Source organism: Artemia sp. Qi Xiang Cuo, chromosome 4 (genome assembly GCF_049724085.1).
Source record: "Artemia sp. Qi Xiang Cuo chromosome 4, ASM4972408v1, whole genome shotgun sequence".
Lineage (NCBI taxonomy): Eukaryota > Metazoa > Arthropoda > Branchiopoda > Anostraca > Artemiidae > Artemia > Artemia sp. Qi Xiang Cuo.
In genome coordinates, this window is record NC_142797.1 from 43206934 (window position 1) to 43231443 (window position 24510).

Here is a 24510-nt window from a genome sequence, read left to right on the forward strand (position 1 = left end):
TTTCTTCTTCGGTATATAGGCAACTGTTGTGAAATGCGGTGTATAGGCAAAACTTGTCTTAGTGACAATTGGAGCATAGATGTCCTCTAGGGTGAGAGTCACAATTCTCTTCAAGACATGAATTACATCCTTTAATTTGCACTGCATATCCTGTATGTAATTTACAAGGATTGCATAATTTGTAAATTTCATTATAGTCATCATTAATTGTACAATTCTCACATGATGTCCAACTGCCAAGAGTGTACATGCGTAGTGGACATGTATAGAGCATTTTTGGTTTCCGATGTCAACTCTCTCACCGCTAAATAGAAACTGATCCTCATTCTATAAATTCAGAAGGAAATGGGAGAGGAGTAACTCTGTGGCGGAAACCTCTTTCGAAGGGGGAGCCATCTACATAGAATCTATGGCAATGTTTTCGAAAGTATATCCACGATATTATTCTACTTTGTTTCAATTAATATATCAGTAAATTGAGTAAAAGCATTTGAGTCAAGTCGTAAAAGCTTCATACAATAGTCCAATGGGGGAGAATCAGTTTTCATTATATTGTCAAGTGTCCCCTGTGAGAATACCTTCCGTTGAAGGGATAACTCGAGAAAATCTTCATCCAGAATCAAACGTTTTTCCATAATCACCAGATTCTATCTAATTCTCTGTTTCTCAAATTTATTCATTTTTCAATCATTTCACTCTCACTGCTGACTCTAGACTAACCATGATTCGCTCTACTTCAAGAATATTCGATAACCTACTATAGAAAAACATCTTCGATTTCGAAACAATTTTGTTGTATAATTACAACAATAATATATATTACACATGCACAATTAGCGATATAACTCATTGTCCTCTATATGCTTCACTATTGCATTTAAAGCAGTTTGAAGTCTATTCACATATGCAATATTAACTTTCGCAGTGAAGCATAATTGATCCTCTATTTTAAATTTGATCAAATATAATACATATCTTGCATATACTTCATCCCATTCAAGACAAAGCCGTTATCCTCTCGTGATTTCTACCGCAATGTTTGGTGCTCTTGCATAATTGCTACCAACTCCACTATCAACTTCTAATAGTTTAAACATTCCATTCGTTATTGCAAATATGTCTTAACGAATAAAGTCAAACTGTTCTAACTCCTTGAATTCTATTTTCACACTAATAACAACTATAGCAAAAATTCTTCCTTATATTCACTGCGATCTTGTCCCTGTCGTATTTCCGACTCCCTGATTGGCCTAAAAATAGGTGCCATTGATTCTGTCCCGTTAGACTCGCTCTTATCCAGCAATGTCGTAAGCTTCTGTCTGTATCCAAGAGACATCAAACATGCTGACCAACAAACAGAACAGAAACAACATCCAATCATATAACCAACAAACAGAACAGAACCATGAAACATCAAACAATTTGACCAACAAACAATATAACCTGACAATGATGTAAACTTCTGTCTGTATCCAAGAAACATCAAACAGGTTGAGCAACAAACAAGCAGAACCATGAAACAACATCAAATCATATAACCATCAACAAACAGAACTATGAAACAACATCAAAGAACCATCAAACAATATAGCCATTAAACCATCAAATAGACCTAGAATGAGGTGTGGTCTTGTACCGTTAGTCTCGATTATAGATGGCAGCACACGCTCCCTTTCGTGGTAATACCTGGCTCCCTACTCAAAGTTTATGTCATTTGTGCCTTTCATTTATGTTATTTTACTGTGTTCATGGCTTTAAAATACACTTCTCTATTTATATATCTAAAATGCAGAGTAATTGTACCAAACACATTTTGTATGCAGACCCACAATACTTTACCCCCCCCCCCCCATAATATACAAATCTATTGGGCTTAGCAAAACATGCTAAGCCCAAATTTATTTCTAAAGTAAAGAAGAAACTAGCGAAAAATATGGTATGTTCTCAAACTTTACACAGCGTAAACTTGAGTGAGTAATACACAAGTACCAAAATTCCTTCTCCCTACAGAAATAAAAAAAAATAAACCTCAAATAAAATTCAAAAATTTTGAAAGCCTTACTTATCACGGGGGATACTTCCCAGGGGGGGGGCTATTTACCTGTAGAGAATTTTACGCTTGGGGGAGGGGGCATTTTCCGGGGGTTATTTTCCGAGTGGTATTTTTCACAGGGGGGGGGACATTTTCGGGGGTATTTTCCACGGGGGAGGGGTATTTTCATTGGGTATTTTCCAGGGAGGGGTATTTTCTGGGGGTATTTTCCGATGAGGTGTTTTTCTGGGGGTATTGGGGGGGGGGTAACGCATAGAACCATTTTTATTAACTTTTTCATGCTCAATCTGCCTTTTCTTTATTATTTTATATACAAATTTTACAGGATACCCGTTGCAAAATAAAAAACCCCTCAAATAAAATAATTCGCTATCAATATACTCAGGGAAAAAAATTAAAAGCTCTATCAACCAATGATATGATTTTTCCCTTTTTTTTACTGAAATTGCGTGAGATGAACAAAAAATTTAAATACCTGTAATTATGAGTTGGTTTTCTATAAAATGAAAAAAGTAAACCATTATAAATTTTCATTAATAAAATATCTAAAAAGGGTAGCCTTTCTTGTTATTGCAACTCAAGTATAAATTTTATGTTTTTGACAAACCTATTTGAATGGTCAAGAAACAAATTTAAGGCATCCAATCCATGTTTCCAAAAATATAAAACATCATCCATGAAGCTACCCCAGAAACAAGGAGACAGACGAAAACACTGAGTAGCGGACATCATGGTTGCAGCGGCACCTGCTACCCAGTAAAGAGCGAGCCAGAGCCCATAGTAATCAAAAGTTGAAAAACGTGTTCTAAAAAAACTGTCTAGTGAGAAAAAATTGCCATCTGACACCAAATCAGGAACGGTAACTATTGTTTCGGTTAGTCTTAGAAGTAAAAGTTTATTGCGAAAGGCATTTTATGGTTATTTCGGTAAAGAGCCTGAAACCCCTTAAAAATAGCGTCAGATCAAAATAAAAAGTGCACCATTGGGATCAAAATGGTCGAAAACCTTGTGTAGGATAATTACAGTCCCCCACCTTTAACACCAAGGCAAATAATGACTTTTTTAAATGGGTAGCACTGATCTGTCTCCCTTTTTTTCTTTTTAATTTTTCTAGCAGGGCTAGGGGCTGGCCAGAGCATCATAAAGAGGTGTGTAATAGCTCATTCGAAAGGGAATTGGATTTGTAAGTGCCCCTTTTAAGTGACCGAAAAGATTGGAGGGCAAATAGTCACCCCCTCACTACAGGCCACTCCCCCCAAACTAGTCCTATAAATATTTTGAGATAGCCGCTTTTTTTAACATAGTTCAAAGGTCCAATATATTTGGTTTTGATGATGATATGGCCCTCCATAGTTTCACGGGAAGGGCTGTATGTGGTATCGGGCGTATTGATATCGCACGTATAAGTAGTAAGGCAATACTGAATACAAAACGTGCTTGCGTAATTTACCTTACCTCTCGCCTGAGGCATGAATATACAGTGTAGTCTAACCGGTACATTGGCTTACCACGGGTCAGTCACCTATTACTACGAACGGTAGTCTATTTCGTGATATACATTTTTTTCTTTTTAGGGTAAATCCGTGCCAGAAAAACCAGTGCGTCTTTTTTAGCTGCCAATATATTCAATTATTTTTTTGTATATATTCAGGTTTCAGATTAGAACTTTCTACAGTTTGAATAGTTCATTCAATCTACTAGTATCGATATTTTTGCAATCATTTACATAGATATGGAATATTCTAAGCGACTTCTGGTGAGTAAAATTTTCTAATTATTATAATAAAAAGAAATCTATTTTTTGTCTCGCCATTGTATATGAAAAATTAAAATAGAATTTGCATATTAGTTTCGCCAGATATGAAAGGTCGCCCCTCTCCTCAATATCTTGCTCTTTATACTAAAGCTGTTAGTTTTTTCAAAAATGCTTCCTATTCTAATTAAAAAGTCCCTGTTTTTTTTTCATCAAATTTCGGTAAATATTCAAAAACAGGGCCAGTCAGTTTCGCTATAAAAATAGTCAAATCGTTTTTCATCCTCTCCATCTGAAAAAAGGTGTTAATATTCAAACAAGACAGGTAGTTTCACCAATAAAATAATCAAATCACTACGTTCTTCTACCTGTAAAGGGATGTTTTCTCACTATCTGATTAAGGAGAGCATGTTTACAAATTTGTTGGCTAAAAGTGGCTTTCTCAAAATTGAGTTATGAATTAACTTACGAATTAACTTACATAACGAAACTTCTATATTTATATGTTTTTATCACATATATTAAGGGGTTTAACCCCATAGTCAATAACTCGCTCTTTACGCTAAAGTTCGAATTTTGTTCAAATAACGGACTCTTGAATCACAAAGGCCGGTTAATTAGAATAGATATCTCTTTTGAAGGTGCTAGAAAAAAACTGTAGCGTAAAGGGGCGTGATATTGACTAGAGGGCGACTCCCTTCATATAATTAATAACTATTTGGTTTAGGTTATGTCGGAGTCTTCCTTTTTCCTTTTTTCTGTGATTTTAAGTATTTCGCAATTTAGGTATATAAAAAGTTTTAAAAGCTATGCATATAAGAAAAAAAAATCTATAATTGTCAACTTTTTGTGTTTGGTACAATGGAATTGATAGGCTCAGTGCCCTCCATTAATATTCTGAATAAGTAAAAATTGAAGTAGCTAATTAAATTGTGTCATTTTAGAATGTTGTTGATCAAGCATCGCAGCAAAAACGCGCAAAATTGGATGAAACTCTGGATAAGACTGAGACGGGATTAATTGAATCATTGAATGCAAAAAGATCAACTGTAGTTCGTCTCGCACCCCATTCCAAAGCAGAGAAGGAATCTGGCAACCTAGCTGTGATTATCGACGTAAGTTTTAAACAGATATTCTAAAAATATTTTAATAATTTAGTAAATCGACTCCTTATATGCATGTGGTGAATAATGCTATTTCTTGATTGATATGTAAAAAATTTGCGGTACAATATGACTGAATTAGCATGCATATATTTAGGCTAATGAGATACAAGAACCTTCAGGGTGTTACAAATTTTATAGGCCTGTATACAATTCAAAAATTACTAGTTTTATTGGAACTCAAACATCGTCTGCGGGACATGTACTCGCCTTGTTTTACCAGTTTTAATGGTTTTAAGCTATTACTAAAACCTTTATAAACATCAGCTTTGATGAAAATCAACGCTACCAGTGGAATACCAAATAAAATATATAAATATGAAATAAAATCCTGATTCATACAGCCTTGAGCATCTTCAAATTCAATGAGGAAGATTATTCTAGTTGATTTGTACACATACATGTCACGTGTGTGGAGATCTATTTATTTCTTAGAAGGTGGGGAGGGGATTAGAAGTGTGGATCTAGATCCTGAATTTGGACCAAATTTTGAATGCAGGAAGTTCAAACAACACATGTACACACATGTACACACATGTGTATACATGTGTGTACACACATGTACACTCATGTACACACATGTACACACATGTGTGTACATGTGTGTACATGTGTTGTTTGAACTTCCTGTATTCAAAATTTGGTCCAAATTCAGGATCTAGATCCACACTTTTAATCCCCCTCCCCCACAATCTAAGAAATAAATAGATCTCCACACACGTGACATGTATGTCTACAAATCAACTAGAATAATCTTCCTCATTGAATTTGAAGCTGCTCAAGGGTGTATAAATCAGGATTTTATTTCATATTTATATATTTTATTTGCTATTCCACTGGTAGCGTTGATTTTCATCAAAGCTGATGTTTATAAAGGTTTTAGTAATAGCTTAAAACCATTAAAACTGGTAAAACAAGGCGAGTACATGTCCCGCAGACGATGTTTGAGTTCCAATAAAACTAGTAATTTTTGAATTGTATACAGGCCTATAAAATTTGTAACACTCTGAAGGTTCTTGTATCTCATTAGCCTAAATATGTGCATGCTAATTCAGTTATATTGTACCGCAAATTTTTTACATATCAATCAAGAAATAGCATTATTCACCACATGCATATAAGGAGTCGATTTACTAAATTATTAAAATAATTTTAGAATATCTGTTTAAAAATTATGTCGATAATCACAGCTAGGTTTCCAGATTCCTTCTCTGCTTTGGAATGGGGTGCGGGACGAATTACAGTTGATCTTTTTGCATTCAATGATTCAATTAACCCCGTCTCAGTCTTATCCAGAGTTTGATCCAATTTTTCGCCTTTTTGCTGCTATGGTTGATCAAAAATATTCTAGAATGACACAATTTAATTATCTACTTTAATTTTTACTTATTCAGAATATTAATGGAGGGCAATGGGCATATCAATTCCATAGTACCAAACACAAAAATTTGACAATTTTAGATTTTTTTTTTCTTATATGCATAGCTTTTAAATTTTTTTATATACCTAAATTGCGAAATACTTAAAATCACAGAAAAAAGGAAGGAGGAAGACTCCGACATAACCTAAACCAAAAAATTATTAAGTATATGAAGGGGTCGCCCTCTAGTCAATATTTCGCCCCTTTACGCTAAAGTTTTTTTTTTTAGCACTTTCAATTAGCACTTTCTATTCTAATTAACCGGCCTTTGTGATTCAAGAGTTCGTGATTTGAACAAAATTCGAACTTTAGCGTAAAGAGCGAGGTATTGACTATGGGTTTAAACCCCTTAATATATGTGATAAAAACATATAAATATAGAAGTTTCGTTATGTAAGTTAATTCGTAAGTTAATTCATAACTCAATTTTGAGAAAGCCATTTTTAGCCAACAAATTTGTAAACATGCTCTTCTTAATCAGATAGTGAGAAAACATCCCTTTACAGGTAGAAAAACGTAGTGATTTGATTATTTTATTGGTGAAACTACCCGTCCTGTTTGAATATTAACACATTTTTTCAGATGTAGAGGATGAAAAACGATTTGACTATTTTAATAGCGAAACTGACTGGCCCTGTTTTTGAATATTTAACGAAATTTGATGAAAAAAAAAAAACAGGGACTTTTTAATTAGAATAGGAAGCTTTTTTGAAAGCGCTAACAGCTTTAGCGTAAAGAGCAAGATATTGAGGAGAGGGGCGACCTTTCATATCTGGCGAAACTAATATGCAAATTCTATTTTAATTTTTCATATACAATGGCGAGACAAAAAATAGATTTCTTTTTATTATAATAATTAGAAAATTTTACTCACCAGAAGTCGCTTAGAATATTCCATATCTATGTAAATGATTGCAAAAATATCGATACTAGTAGATTGAATGAACTATTCAAACTGTAGAAAGTTCTAATCTGAAACCTGAATATATACAAAAAAATAATTGAACATATTGGCAGCTAAAAAAGACGCACCGGTTTTTCTGGCATGGATTTACCCTAAAAAAAAACAAAACATGTATATCACGAAATAGACTACCGTTCGTAGTAATAGGTGACTGACTACACTGTATATTCATGCCTCAGGCGAGAGGTAAGATAAATTACGCAAGCACGTTTTGTATTCAGTATTGCTTTACTACTTGTATCGGTATCGTACATATTGGTATCGCAAATATCGTATCGGGAATATCCGTATCGGTATCCGTTGCAACAGCAGATGCAACCTAGTAAAGAGTGAACCACAGCCCATAGTAACCGAAAGTTAAAAAACACTTTTTGAAAAAGACTACCTACCGAAAAAATTCCCATCTGACACTGACTTAGGAATGTTAACTATTTCGGTTCGTCTAAAAAGTAAAAGTTTATCGCAACAGGAAATTTATGGTGATTTAAAAAAAGCCTCAGACCCCTCAAAACTGGCGTCAGATCAAAATGAAAAGTTTACTATTGGAATCAACACGGTCAAAAACCTTGTACAGGGAATTTAGAGTCCCCCTCCCTGAAAAACAAGGAGAATCCATTGTTTTGCATCGGTAGCACTGATCTGTCTCCCGTTTTTTTTTATTTCTTTTTTCTCAACAAGCCTATCAGGCTACGAGAACATCATATAGAGATTCTTAATAGCTCATTCAAAAGCTATTTCTCATATATACGTGCTTTTTATAAAGTCTGCCATCTGCAAGTGCCATATGGCAATAAAATGGCTCTTTTTGTGCCATTTATCAAGGGGTGGCACTAGCAGGCTACCAGAACATAATTGATATAACTTTTCTAGCTCATATAAAAGGTATTGCACATATCTACGTCTTTCATATAAATTCCACCATCATCAAGTTCCAAATGGCACTAAAAACGACACTTTTGGTGTCGTTTCTCAAGTGGAAAAGCTGGGGCTTGGGCTAGCAGAACTTATAAAAGTGACGTTTAATGACTCGTTTGAAAGCTATTGCTCTTATATACGTGTTTTTTTTTCAATTTTACATTCGTAAGTGCGATATAGCGCTGAAAACAAAACTTATGGTGCCACTTCTTAAGTGGAAAAGCTCTGAAGTACAAAACAGGTATCATTGTAATAGTTATGTTCCAAAACCCTTAACTGGAGGTTCACAAGAACCCCTCCCGCACACTCCCCCCCCAGCCCCCTTAGTATGTTTCATAAATCGTCTGCTCATCAGTAAGCTACTGAAACATTAGCAGGCTACCACACCGTCGTAGATAGAGGTTTAATGGCTCAATTATAAGCTATTGCTTATATTTACTAGGTTTTTAAAAAATTCTATTATCTATTAGATTTCATAGATTTAAATTTTAACTAGTTTCTGAGGAGAATTTGCAATGAACTCCTTATCATGGTTGAAGCATTAGCTGCAACCTAGTAAAGAGCGAATCACAGCGCATAGTAACTAAAAGTTTAAAACTGTTAAAACGTTTTTTCTTCTTTGTTCACGGCCTAGCGTGCTACTAGAACATCATAGAGAGATGCGATTCAGAATAGCTCATTCAAAAGCTATCTTATATATACGAGTTTTATATAAATTTCGCAGTGTGCAAGTACCATATGGCACGAAAAAGGCACTTTTTATGCTGTTTCTCAAGGGGTAGGGCTAGCAGGCTACTAGAACATCTTTGATAGATTTTTGGTGGCTCATTTAAAAAATATTGCTCATATTTACGTTCTTCCTATAAATTCCACCATCTGCAACTTTCAAATAGCACTAAAAACGGCACTTTTGGTGCCATGTTCCAAGTGGAAAAGCTAGGGCAAGTGGGCAACTAGAACTTTTTAGAGTGATGTTTAGTGGCTAATTTGAAAACTTTTGCTCACATCTACGTGCTTTTTATTAATTCCACCATTCGTAAGCGAGATATGGCACTGAATAGAACGTTTTTGGTGCCACTTCTTAAGTGGAAAATCTTGGAAGCATAAAGCGGTATCATTGTAATAATTATGATCAGAATCCCTTAACTGGAGGTTTGCAAGAACACCTCCTGAAATTTCCTCCCCCAGTCCCCCTTAATAAGCTACACGATTAAAGTCCTACAAACATCAATACATTAAATTACATTAATAGAGGCTTGGTTCTGTCAGTACAGTGCTGGACTTTTAATTAGATTATCACGCGTTCGATTCCAGCTTGGATTTATTTTTCATTTATGGTTTGTCCCTTCTTAAGATTACTTTTCAGATAATCCCCTATTTTTGTAAGCGTGATGCACGCATTTTTAAGGCATATCCCAGGAAGGCATATTTTAAACCTATTACTCATGTCTACGTGCTTTTTGTCAATTTTACCATCCAAAAGTGCCAGATAGCACTAAAAACAGCACTTTTGGTACCACTTCTTAAGTGGAAGAGTTTGGAACCATAAAACGGTACTACTGCAATAATTATGGTTCAAAGCCCCTAACTGGATGTTTACAAGATCCCCTCACATATACTCCCCCTCCAGACCCTCTTAGCAAGTTTCATAAATCGCCTAGTCATATTAAAAGTAAAAATTATTGCGAAAATAAATTAACTAAAACTAAAAACTGTTCAACTAAACAGTTACCAAAATTAAGCTTGATTGACCAACTGCTTTGAATTGAACCTTCAAACTTCTCTCTGTGATGAAGCCTTTGTGCTAGTTCTAACGGCGGTAATTGAGGGGAAGGGAAGTCCTTTCTCTCTTAGTTTTAGCTCTTGTATAGGTTTTGAAATCCCCTTTTTTGGTCATTTCATTGGAAAAGGCACTTGTTTCATTTAAAAAGTTGGGGAAACAACCGAAAGTGCACTTTGTGGGAATGTGCTATCAAGTCAAATATGTAAAAAGCGATTAAGTCTAAATATAAGCTCCTTAAACAGCTTTCTTTTGTTTCAGTAGGCTTCTAGTTTCTGCTAGTCAAGAGGTGATCCATAAAGCCCTGTCGTCATTATGGCTTTTTCAGGCGAAGTCGGCCGAGTAAAACAGTTTTTTGCCCTTCGAAAAACAAACGTTCCTGAAATTAGGTCTTTGAGGATCCCAATCCCCCACAGCCATCAGGGCAAGGTTTGTAAGTTACGCCCTTGGGGCATATAAGGTTTTTAGAGAACGCGTTGTCGTAAAAACTTCAAAAATGGCTCATTCGATTGGAAATTGAAATGGCATTTTGTTCCACGCAGTTTAAAGTTCTGGAAATTATACCTTTGATTAGAATATTCCCCTCACAGTCTTTGGGGCAAGGGTTATAAGTTATTCCCTGGGGGCACATAATTTTTTATTGAAATCTTTGTCGTAGAAACTTGAAAAAGGGCTCATTCGATTGGAAATTCAAAGGGCTAGTGCTCTCTTTAATAGTCACGAAAGTGATTTGAGGGCAACTTACCCTCCTCTCCCGCCACCTTTCTCCAAACCCATCCAATAAAAATTGTTAGATAGCCATTTTATTCAACGTAGTTGAAAGTTTTGGAAATTAGGTCTTTAAGGATGACAACTCAACCCCCCCCCCACAACCTTCAGGGCAAGGGTTGTAAGTTATGCCCTGCGAGCTTGTAAAATTTTTATAGAAGCGATGTTGTAAAAACATCAAAAAGGGCTCATTGAGTTGAAAATTGTAAGGGCTAGTGCCCTTTCAATAGTCGAAAGTGATTGAAGGGCAACTAACCCCCCTCTCACGCCCACCATTTCCCCAAACACATCCAATCAAAATTTTGAGATATCCATTTTGTTCAACGAAGTTGAAAGTTCTGGAAATTAGGACTTTTAGGATGATAACCCCCTCAGAGCCCACAGTGCAAGGGTTGTAAGTTATTCCCTGGGGGTATATAAGTTTCTTATGAAAAGCGTTGTCCTAGAAACTTCGAAAGGGCTCATTTGATTGGAAATTGAAAGGGCTAGTACCTTTTTTAATAGTTGAAAGTGATGAGAGAGAGAGTAACTCTCACGCCCACCATTTTCCAAAACACATCCAATTGAAATTTTGAGATAGCCATTTTGTTTAACGTAGTTGAAAGTTTTGGAAATTAGGTCTTAGAGGATGACAACCACTCTCACAGCCCGTAGGTGTTGTAATTTATGCCCTAGGAGAATATAAAGTGTTTATAGAAATTGTTATCGTAGAAACTCAAAAAGGGCTCATTCGATTGAAAATTGAAAGCCCTAGTGCCCTTTTTAATAGTAGAAAGTGATCGGAAGGCTTTCATAGCCAGCTCAATAGCGCTGCTCATAGGCAGCGCATTAGCACTGCCTAAGTAAAGAAAGATGTTGGCACAATGTATTTTTTTTATTGACCAGGGCACTGCGTATGGAAGGAGTTGTCGTAGAAACTTCGAAAAGGACTCATTCAATTGGAAATTGGAATGGCTAGTGCCCTTTTAATAGTCGAAAGTGATTGGAGGGCAACTAACCCCCCACGCCCATCATTCCCCCAAACACATCCAATAAAAATTTTGATATAGCCATTTGGTTCAGCGTAGTTGATTTGCAGATAGAAAATATGTTTTTGAGAAGGTCACTCCCTCACAACCCTCAGGGCAAGGGTTGTAAGTTATGCCCTGGGGGCATATAAGAACCATGTTGGTACAATGTATTATTTTTTCCCTATAGACCAGGGCACTTCGTATCGTAAAATTTGTCATAGAAACTTCAAAAAGGGCTCATTCAATTGGAAATTGGAATGGCTTGTGCCCTTTTTAATAGTTGAAAGTGATTGGAAGGCAACTAACACCCCTTCAACGCCCACCATTTTCCCAAACACATCCGATAAACATTTTTAGATAGCCATTTTGTTCAGCATAGTTGATATCCAGATAGAAAATATGTTTTGAGGAGGTACTTCCCCACAACCCTCAGGACAAGGGTTTTAAGGGTTTTAACCCTGGGGGCATGTAAGAACGATGTAGGTGCAGTGTATTATTTATTTTTTTCCTTTAGATTGGGGCACTTCGTATCGAAAAAGTGTCGTAGAAACTTCGAAAAAGGCTCATTCAATTGAAAAGCGGAGAGGCTTGGGCCCTTTTTAACAGTCGAAAGTAAATATAAGACAACTAGAACCCCTTCCATGCCCACCATTTCCTAAAACACATTCAATCAAAATTTTGAGATAGCCATTTTGTTCAGCGTTGTTGATTTCCAGACAGAAATTAAGTTTTTGAGGAGGACACTCCCCCACATACCTCAGGGCAAGGGTTGTAAGTTATGTCCTGGGGGCATATAAGGTTTTTTTAGAACACATTGTCGTGGAAAATTCAAAAAGGGATCATTCAACTGGAAATTGAAATATCTAGTGCCTTTTTTAATAGTCGAAAATGATTGGAAGGCAACTAAAACCCCTTCCACGCCCACCATTTCCCCCAACTCATCCAATCAAAATTTTGAGATAGCATTTTTGTTCCGTGCAGTTTAAAGTTCAGGAAATTATACCTTTAAGCAGGGCACTCCCCCACAGTCTTCAGGGCAGGGGTTGTAAGTTATGCCCTTGGGGCATATAAGTTTTTATTGAAATCTTTGTCGTAAAAACTTGAAAAAGGGCTCCTTCGATTGGAAATTCAAAGGTCTATCTCACTTTTGAATAGTCGAAAGTGATTTGAGGGCAACTAACTCCCCTCTCACGCCCACCTTTTCCCCAAACTCATCCAATCAAAATTTTTAGATAGAAATTTTGTTTAGCGTAGTTGATTTTCAGATTGAAATTATGTTTTTGAGGAGAACACTCCCCCACAGCTCTCAGGGCAAGGGCTGTAAGTTATGCCCTGGGGGCATATAAGGTTTTTATAGAATGCGTTGTCGCAGAAACTTTAAAAAAATCTCATTCGATTGGAAATCTAAAGGGCTAGTAACCTCTTCATAGTCGAAAGTGACTGGAGAGCAACTAACCCCCCTCTCACGCCCACCTTTTTCCCCGAACCCATCCAATCAAAATTTTAATTCAGCCATTTTGTTCAAAGTAGTTGAAAGTTCTTGAAATTAGGTCTTTGAGGATCACAATCCCCCACAGCCCTCAGGGCAAGGTTTGTAAGTTACGCCCTTGGGGCATATAAGATTTTTATAGAGCGCGTTGTCGTAAAAACTTCAAAAATGGCTCATTTGATTGGAAATTGAAATGGCATTTATTTCCACATAGTTTAAAGTTCAGGAAATTATACCTTTGATTAGAACACTCCCCCCATAGTCTTTAGGGCAAGGTTTATAAGTTATTCCCTGGGGGAATATTGTTTTTTATTGAAACCTTTGTCGTAGAAACTTGAAAAAAGGCTCATTCGATTGAAAATTCAAAGGGCTAGTGCTCTTTTTAATAGTCTCGAAAGTGATTTGAGGGCAACTAACCCCCCTCTCACGCCCACCTTTTCCCCAAACACATCAAATCAAGATTTTTAGATAGCCATTTTATTCAACGTAGTTGGAAGTTTTTGAAAAAAGGTCGTTAAGGATGACAACCAACCCCTCCCACAACCTTCATGGCAAGGGTTGTAAGTTAATCCCTGCGAGCATGTAAGGTTTTTATAGAAAACGATGCTGTAAAAACATCAAAAAGGGCTCATTCAATTGAAAATTGAAAGGGCTAGTGCCCTTTTCATAGTCAAAAGTGATTGAAGGGCAACTAACCCCCCCCCCCCTCTCACGCAAATCATTTCCCCCAACACATCCAATTAAATTTTGAGATATCCATTTTGTTCAACAAAGTCGAAAGTTCTGGAAATTAAGTCTTTTAGGATTATAACCCTCTCAGAGCCCTCAGTGCAAGGGTTGTAAGTTATGCCCTGGGGGCTTATAAGGTTTATTTAGAAAGTTGTTGTAAAATTTTCAAAAAGAGCTCATTTGTTTGGAAATTGAAATTTTCCTTTTTAATAGTTGAATGTGATTGGAGAGTAATTGACCCCCCTCTTACGCCCACCATTTCCCCAAACACATTCAATTAAAGTTTAGAGATAGCCATTTTGTTCAACGTAGTTGACAGTTCTGGAAATTATGTATCTAAGGATGACAAACCCCCCAGTGTCCCCAGGGCAAGGTTTCTATAGATAGAGTTGTCATAAAAGCTTCAAAAGGGGCTCATTCAATTGGGAATTGAGAGGGCTAGTCCTTTTTTTATAGTCGAAAGTGATTGGAGGGTAACTAACCACCCTCTAACGTCCACCATTCCCTCAAACACATCCAATGACAATTTTCAGATAGTCATTGTGTTCAACGTAGTAGAAAGTTCTGAAAATTAGGTCTTTAAGGATGACACCCCCTTCCCAGCCCTCAGGGAAAAGGTTGTAAGTTATGCCCTGGGGGCAAATAAGGTTTTTATTGACAGCGTTATCCTAGAAAATTCAAAAGGACTCATTTGATTGGAAATTGAAAGGGCTAGTGCCTTTTTTAATAGAAAAACGTGATGGGAGAACGACTAAAACCCCTTCTAAGCCCACCATTTCCCGAAACACATCCAATCAAAATTTTGAGGTAGCCATTTTGTTCAGCGTAGTGAATTTCCAAATAGAAAATATATTTTCAAGGAGGTCACTCTCCCACAACCCTCACGGCAAGGGTTTTAAGTTATGCCCTAGTGGCATATAAAACCGATGTTGGCACAATCTTTTTTTTTCCTTTAGACTAGGGCACTTCGTATCGAAGAAGTTGTCGTAGAAACTTCGAAAAGGGCTCACTCAATTGGAAAGTGGAGTGGCTTGTGCCCTTTTTAAAATTCAAAAGTGAATGGAAGACAACTAGCACCCCTTTCATGCCCACAATTTCCCACAACACATCCAATCTAAATTTTGAGACAGCCATTTTGATCAGCGTAGTTGATTTTCAGATAGAAATTATGTTTTTGAGCAGGACACTCCCCAACAGACCTCAGGGCAAGGGTTGTAAGTTATGCCCTGGGGGCATATAAGGTTTTTATAGAAAGCGTTGTCGTAGAAACTTCAAAAAAGACTCATTCGATTGGAAATTGAAAAGGCTAGTGCCTTTTTTAATAGTCGAAAATGATTTAAGGGTAATTAACCCCCTCTCACGCCCAACTTTTCCCCAAACACATCCAATCAAAATTTTAGACAGCTATTTTGTTCAAAGTAGTTGATAGTGCTTGAAATTAGCTCTTTGAGGATGACAACCCCCCACAGCCCTCATGGCAAGGTTTGTAAGTTATGCCCTTGGGGCATGTAAGGTTTTTATAGAAAGCGTTGTCGTAAAAACTTCCAAAAATGGCTCATTCGATTGGAAATTGAAATGGCAGGAAATTTTACCTTTGATTAAAACACTCCCCCCACAGTCTTCAGGGCAAGGGTTATAAGTTATTCCCTGGGGGCATATAATTTTTTCTGAAATTTTTATCGTAGAAACTTGAAAAAGGGCTCATTAGATTGGAAATTCAAAGGGCTATTGCCCTTTTTAATAGTCGAAAGTGATTTGAGGGCAACTAACCCTCCTCTCACGCCCACCTTTTCCCCAAACACATCCAATCAAAATGTTGAGATAGCCATTTTTTTCAACGTAGTTGAAATTTTAGGAAATTAGGTCTTTAAGGATGACAATCCCTCCACCCCCACAGCCTTCAGGGCAAGGGTCTTAAGCTATGCCCTTGGGGCATATAAGGTTTTTTATAGAAAGCGAAGTTGTAGAAACTTCAAAAAGGGCTCATTTAATTGGAAATTGAAAAAGGGCTAGTGCCCTTCTTAATATTCAAAAGTGATTGGAGGGCAACTAACCCCCCTCTCACGCCCACGATTTCCCCAAACACATCCAATCAAAATTTTGTAATAGCCATTTTGTTCAACGTAGTCGAAAGTTTTGGAAATTATGTCTTTTAGGATGATAACCCCATCAGATTCCTCAGTGCAAGGGTTGTAAGTTATTCCCTGGGGGCATATAAGGTTTGTATAGAAAGTTGTTGAAGAAGTTTCAAAAGGGGCTCATTTGATTGGAAATTGAAATTGCCCCTTTTAATAGTCAAAAGTGAGTGGAGAGTAATTAACCCCCCTCTCACGCCCACCATTTCCCCAAACACATTCAGCCAAAGTTTAGAGATAGTAATTTTGTTCAACGTAGTTGAAAGTTCTGGAAATTGTGTATTTAAGGATGACAAACCCCCCAGAACCCCCAGAGCAAAAGTTGTAAGTTACGCCTTGGGGGCATGTAAGGTTTTTATAGACAGAGTTGTCGTAAAAAACTTCAAAAGGGGCTCATTCAATTGGAAACTGAGAGGGCTAGTGCCCTTTATAATAGTTGAAAGCTATTGGAGGGTAACTAACCCCCCTCTCACGCCCACCATTCCCCCAAACAAATCCAATCAAAATTTTCAGATAGCCCTTTTTTCAACGTTGCAGAAAGTTCTGGAAATTTGCACTATACTGAAAAAATAAAAATGAATATGCATTGTCAGTTTAATATACATATACTGATATTTAGTAATCAAAATGTTAACATCCTTTGATTTATAAAAGTTATAAAAGTAAAACAAATTATAATTTTTTCAGTAAAGTGCAAATTATGTTCTGCCCTTAAGAAGGCATAGGGGTTTTGCGCCCAACTTATGTTCATTTCTGCTCGTTTTGAGTTTGAGTCGGTTATTTATTGTTATTTCTGTTCGTTTTGGGTTTCATTTATTTATCGATACTAATTTGTGGTAGTTTCACGCTTGGTAGATTATTTGATTTTATTTTTGCTTATTTTTTGTTTAATGGAGTTCTTTACTTTTCATTGAAAAACCTATTTTGTGGAAATTTTTTTTTAAATTAATCTTTTAATAGGTAACACTAAACTTGATGAATCCTATATATTGGGAATAAGCATTATCAGCTGATGCTTTTGATGTATCTATTGATATTAAAATTCCGTTTTTGGAGTTTCGGTTACTGTTAAGCCGAGTTGCTTCTTACTTACAGTCCGTTACCACATACTGTTTGATAGAAGGGAGAAGGGGTTTTTGCAAGAATTACCCGAGTCATAGATCATATGAAAATAAGAGGAATGTAAAGTAAGCAGAGAAAGAATTGAAGTATGAACTAAGGAGGTGAGAAGTGAAGGCAATGAATAAAATTGCCGGTGGTATGGAAGATGCAACTAGACGGCATAACGGCAAAATATTCTACTGGTGTGTTAAAAATTGAGAGGGAGTGTTCAACCCGGACTTGTCCCAGTTAAAGACAGGAACAGGGCCAGAATCAGTGATAAGTAAAGAGTCAAAGAGAGATGGGCAGAAGATTTTGAGAATATGCTAAACCGGGATAGAGTTTCAGGAAAAGATATGGAGGAAAATAAAAAAGTTTGTGACACCTTCAATTTGGAGGAAGATTTGTTTTGTGAGGAAGAATTGACGACAGTACTAAAAGGATTAAAAAATAATAAGGCTATAGGTGCCGATAGTGTGGTAAATGATTTTTTTGAATATGGTAGTTTTAAGGTTAGAAATAATTTTTAAGAAAAACAGGAAGCATTTAGAGAATTTTAGGAAAACCCTAATCAAACCCCTACATAAGAAAGGCGATAAAAGTGAGTCTAGCAATTATAAAGTCATTAGCCTGGTTTCTGTAAGTTGCGAATTACTTAGCATGATGATACGTTTTAGACTTAAAATGCTATAAACTAAGTATTAAAAGAAGAACAGTGTGGTCTTAGGAAGGCTAGAGGATGTATGGACCAAATTTCGACTATTGGGTTAATAGTTCAGAAGTATTTTCGGTGTAATACCTTAGATGGTTTCCAAGACCGCAATGCCCTTCTATGACAAAGAAACAAACGTCCAAATGGGAAAAAGTCTATTTATTAGACAGTTAAAACAGATACAAAAGTCTGGATCTTTCGATCACATATATAGCGATCGTCATCAGTAGAGTCAGTGCAAATTATGTTCTGTTTTTGAAAAGTTATGGGGGTTGTCTGTCCTATTCATGTTGATTTTTGCTTGTTTTGAGTTTGACTCAGTTATTTATTTGAATTTCTGCTCGTTTCGGGTTTCACTTGTTTATTGATGGTAATTTATGGTAATTTTAAGCTTGGAAGATTATTTGACTTTATTTCTACTCATTTTCGGTTTAATGGAGCTCTTTACTTTTCTTTGAAAATCTTACTTTGTAGATTTTTTTAATTATCCCAGTTAAAGATATCGATGGGGCTATATTAAGTCATAAGGAAGGAATTAAAAAGAGATAAGCGCAGAATCTTGAGAATTTGCTAAACTGTGATAAACTTGTACCAAATAATACACAAAAAAAAGGAAAAGTTTGTGATACCTGTAAATGAAAAAAGATTTGTTTTGCCAGGAAGACTTCGAGACATTTCTAAAAGGATTAAAAAAGAATAATAAAGCCGTTAATGTTTTTGGTGTAGTAAATGATTTTTTTTTAAATATAGTGGTTGTCAAGTTAGAAATAAACTACTTAAGATTATGAAAATTAGTTTTAAAAATGGGATCTACCTAGCGAATTTAGGAAAACTTTAATAAAACCCCTTTATAAAAAAGGTGACAAGATTATAATGGAACATTTTGGGCATAGAGGTGCTGTAGATAAAATTTTTAGACAAAAACGGTGTGGTTGTAGGAGAGGTAGAGGATTTGTCGACCAAATTTTCACTCTTAGACTGATAACTGAGAAGTGCCTGAGTCATCAAACATCTTTGGTCCTCCGTTTTATAAATTATGAGCAAGTGATGGATTCAGCCGCTAAAAGAGCCTTAGTGAAGGACCCATCTTTATATGGTAAACCAGTTGAATACTTTAAAACAAAGTCATATCCAGGAGAGAGGGGTATTACTTGGTTATACACCTCCCCCTGGAATATTTTTTGACTCGTAAAAAAGCAATGAAAATCAAACAAAAGAAGTATCCCATCTCTGCTTTTGACCGCAGCCCTACCCAGATTCTGACCGCAGCCCTTTGACGTCACGACATCCCTGGTAAAATTTCGATGACAGCCCTTTTTCCAGGCAACATTCCCACCCCTGGCAGGTTTCCCAGAATTCCAGGTGCTATGACGCAATGATGTTTCAGTATAAATGATTGGAGTGAGGTCAGGATAACAGACAAGTAGCAATAGTAGGGAAATTAACATAGGATTTCTGCAACATCCATAGTGAAATTAACAAAGGATTTCTGCAACATCCATAGGGATATTAACATGGGATTTTAAACCGGCCCATATGAAAATCAACATGAGATTTTAACATAGCTCTGTTTCCAGCTGGCAGACTTCCAACCCTTGCAAGATTGCCGGAATTTTAGTATATTTTTCTATGATTAACCTGAGTGTGTTTGGGCTAATACACAAGTATTAATTATAGAAAATTAACATGGAATTCTAAAGGGTCAGATAAGTGGAGTTACAAGCTCCTCAAGCCATTGCACCAGTGCAATGATGTACCCGGTTCTATTAAAGGGAACACAGTTGGTAAGACTTCCACGACACACTCCTCTGGACTTCGCGATGACATCACATGACTCATCCCTTCTTAAACGGTCAGATGTAGTATGCTTGACATAACTTTAAGTAACCCTGTACCAGGACCCATGGAAATCCCCACTTGTAACTTAACGACAGCACACATTTTATGTGAAGTCACGTAATGATTGCGAAACCATCACTGTCACAAAATACCTTTTGATATTTTTTTTTTTTCGCGCAAAACGGTCAAAACACTTTTTTCTTTATTTTAACGTAATGACGGCGCACACTTTAAGTAGGGTCAGAACACACTTTTATGTAATGAAGGCGTGCATCATTGTCACATAATACCTTTTTGGCATTTTTTTAGCCCGAAACGTTCAAAGCGTTTCTAATTTTTTATTCTTCAGTTCTTTGTTCTCACTAGGACTCGAAAGGCCAATTCCCTTCCAATGGAACAGCGCTCCAAGAAAGAGGACTAGCAAAACATTCCCAATATTCTGTCCTACTCAATACTTTCAAGAAATAACACATTCCCGTGACGTCGTAGGACACACCTCTATCCATTCCATGACACATCTGGCAGAATTCCAAACGTAACCTATGTTTTTCCGTGCACGTGCGACAAGAGATGCAAAGGCGGGGAATATTTACTTTCAGAAACAATTGCGCTAAATTTAATTCTCGCAATAAAGATGGAGGAGGTGCTTAAATCATGTAAACTCCTTCATTGCGCTAAAAAATAAATCTTTAAAATACAGACTAATAAATAAAAGTTTTCTTATTTCAAACAAATTTACAAACAATATTAAAAACACAGAAAAAACAGTTAAAAAATACAACAAACAAAAAATTAAAACGCGAAAAAATGTTTATCGTAATATATGCAAAAAGAACCGTGTATTATAGAAATATGGTGCAGTCCTAGAACGCAATACCAGGGGATATGACTAATATAAGATGCAAATTTAAGGCCTATTAAAAACTTTTTAATGAAAATGCATCGTTTCTTTGAGTGGGATGTTATATTTCACACCATCGTGACAATACACCCCACCCTTCCCCTGACAATCATTTCCAGAGGAAAAGGTTTATATTAGACACAAATTTAAGCCCTATTAAGAACTTTTTAACGACATTCAATGTTTCTTTGACTGGGATGTTAGATTCCACAACCATCCTGAAAATACACCCCACTCTCCTCCTAGCAATCATTTCCAGAGAGTGTGGGAAAATTAGAGTTAAATTTAAGAACTGTTAAGAACTTTTAACGAAAAAGCATCGTTTCTTTGAGTGGGATGTTAGATTTCTGAAAATATACCCCACCCTCTACCTAGCAATTATTTCAAGAGAAATAAGTTGACACTAGATGAAAATTTAAGCCATATTAAGAGCTTTTAAGGAAAATACACCATTTTCTTTGAACTAAACTTATTAATATTCCACAATATCCTGGCAATACGCCCAACTCTTCCTCCCTAGTAATCATTTCCAGAGGGCACAAGAGTTAAATTTATGCTATATGAAGAGCTTTTTAAAGCAACTGTATCGTTTCTTTGACTGGGATGTTAAATTTCAGCCCCCCTCTCCCGGAAAAATTCTTTTAACACCTCAAACCTTATCTTTAAGCTCTAGAGTGTGCTAGCCCAAGGTAATGCATGCTACCCTGACAAAGTATGGATTTCATACGGTACCTCTAGCAATCTCATTATTTCAAAAGCATATACAGATATTTTCATAGCAAAAATATGTTTTTAAATCCATTAATATGTGTTTTAGCAATCCACCCTCAACATGATGCCCCCAAGGGAATCCACACCACACTAGGCCAAGCCAATCGTGATTCTGCACAAAAGACTAGAAATCATCACAGCTTTACGCACCTCCCCCTTCCACCATCCACATGGAATCACCCACTCATATCCCCCTCTAGGAAACTTTTCCCACCGAAAATTAACTCATGAATCTAAATTAAACACTGTTTTCTGATTTTTGGAATGCGGGAATTCGAGATTTCATTGCTAGTACGTATTACTCCAAGCAATTAACGCCACAGTGCCACACTATTAATGCCTGCGGCATCCTCTGTCACCCCATTCATCATTCCAAAGATATTTCTAAAGTCATTTCATATTCAGACATTTCTTGTTAAATAATCATGCCTCAATCTGGTGATTCAAGTTTACTCAACCCATCCCTACGCGATACAACTTGTCTATTCATTATACCATGGCAATACACACCTTCACATACAGCATCCACGTGGTACCATCCCTCATCAACCCCCCCCCGCAGGAAATTTTCAACTTTTCTCAGCAAAAATAAGCTCATGAATCTAAATTCAACAGTATATTTTTGAACTGCGGGAACTCAACATTTCACTGCTAGAACGTGCTATTTCAAACAATTCACTCCACAGTGCCACACTATTACTGATCTGGGACACCCTTTGACACCCCATTCATCATTCCTAATACATTTTTCAGACATTTCTTGTTAAAATTAAACAACCCATTGATTCTCGTTTTTCGCAAGCCAACCCATTCATCATGCTCCATAAAACACATCACACCACCATGGCATTACGCGCCCATCCAATTCACACCACAGTACCATTGTTTTACTGTACCCATACTCCACAAACACTCATTCCTAAGAAATTTTTCAGACATTTCTTATAAAAAATTACGCCTCAATCCGGGGATTCAAGTTTTCCAAACCCATATTAATCACACCTTTATGGGGGTGATATACCATGTTAATTCACACCACTTTAGCATTACACATCTCTCCATCCGTCAATCACTTGGCACCTGCCCTAATCACCCCCTAGGATATTTTCAACCTTTAACTCCGAAAATAAGCTAGTGAATCTAAATTAATTAGTATTTTTTGAACACAGAGAAGTCATCATTTCTTTGCTAAGACGTGATACTCCAACTAATTTGCGCCACGCTATCCCACTGCTATTGCTCTGTAACAACCTGTGATATCCCATCATCATTCCTAAGACATTTTTCAGACATTACTTGTTAAAACTAATGCTTCAATTCATTGATTCTTGTTTCAATTCATTGTTCAATTCATCAATTCATTGAAGTCCTGCTATTCATGATACTCCACAAAACCCATAACACCACCATGACATTACGCTCCCAGCCCACTGCGGGGAAATTTTGACTATGGATATACAAGCATTTAAGGATTTATACCATTATTTTCAATATTTAACATTGAATTCATATTTTTAATATTTTCTAGGGCTTATGGACCGAGGTTCGAGAGCTTTAAGATATTATTTTTCATATTTTTTAAAATTTTTATATGTTTTTAATTGTTTTCCTGTGGTTTAATAGATCCAACCCATAAAAAATCTGCCTCGAGTGAGACGTATGACCTAGGTTATTTTTATAGTATTGTGTCGTGGTTTTTCGTATCACTGCTACCTCCATTGATGCCTCATAGTGCATTTGGAAGTTTTCTCGTAAGTCAGGATGTATTTATAGTGCTGTGTCGTGCTTTATGTTATCAGTGTTTCCTCTCTTGTTGCTTCAAAGTGCATTTTTTTATAGGAAACGTATGACTCAAGATATTTGTTATAGTGCTGTGTCTTGGTCTATCATATCAGTGCTACCTCTGCTGATGTTTCAAATTGCATTTGGGAAGTTTTTCTCATTTGAAACATATAATTCAATATATTTTTGTTGTTTTGTCTCATGCTTTATCTTGACTATGTTACGTCTGTTGATGTTTCAAAGCTCATTTTGGAAGTTTCTCGTTTGATACGTATGACTCGAAATGTTTTTGTAGTGTAGTTTAAGGGTTTGTCTGGTCACTGTTACCAAAGCTTTTTTTTCAAAGTTCATTTTGGGATATTTTCGTTTGAAAATTATCACTCAAGATGTTTTTCAAGTAATTTGTCCAGGTTTGACTTGTCAGTGTTACCTCACTTGATGTTTCAAAATGCATGTTGGAATTGTTTCGTGTGAAACGTATGACTAACTACATTAAGTTAACTACGTTTAAGTTAGGTTCATTTAACTTAGGCTAGCATGAGCGGTCATGTTAACCTAAGTTAAATGAACCTAACTTAAACATAGTTAACTTAATGTTTTTAAGAAGTTTTCTAGTGGATAACTTGTTAGCGTAAACAGAAAATTGTTACTTCTAAGAAAAATTTCTTGTCTTTGACGGAGAACTTACTGGAATTAGAAAAAATCTGTTACTATTAAGAAAAAAAAACTGTTACTTCCAAGAGACATTTGATAGTATTAAGCAAAAGTTTGTTAGTATTAAAGAAAAAGTTATTTCTTCGAAGAGAAAATTTGTTAGTGTTAAGAAAAACATGTTACTTCTAGTAGAAAACTTGTTATCATAAAAAAAGGTACTTCTAAGAGAAGTATCTTATTTTTGGCAGAAAACTTGGTGTCATTAGAAAAACTTTCTTACTACTAAGAAAACCTATTACCTCCAAGAGACATTTGATAGTATTAACTAAAACTATGTTGGTATTAAGAAATAAAAGTTGTTACTTCGAAGAGAAAATTTGTTAGTGTTAAGAAAAACTTGCTTCTTCTAACAGAAAACTTGTTAGCATAGACAGAAAATTGCAACTTCTAAGAGAAATTTGTTATCTTTGACGGAAAACTTGGCGCTATTAGAAAAAAAAGTTGTTACTTCGAAGAGAAATTTTTTTAGTGTTAAGAAAAAATTGCTACTTCTAACACAAAACTTGGTAGC

General features: G+C 36.2%; 1 protein-coding gene across 1 annotated transcript in view; it reads right to left on the reverse strand.

Annotated features, from left to right (window-relative positions):
• LOC148953139 (ras-related and estrogen-regulated growth inhibitor) overlaps positions 1 to 24510 on the reverse strand; it is a 171775-nt gene that overhangs the window by 12854 nt on the left and 134411 nt on the right. The window lies entirely within an intron of this gene.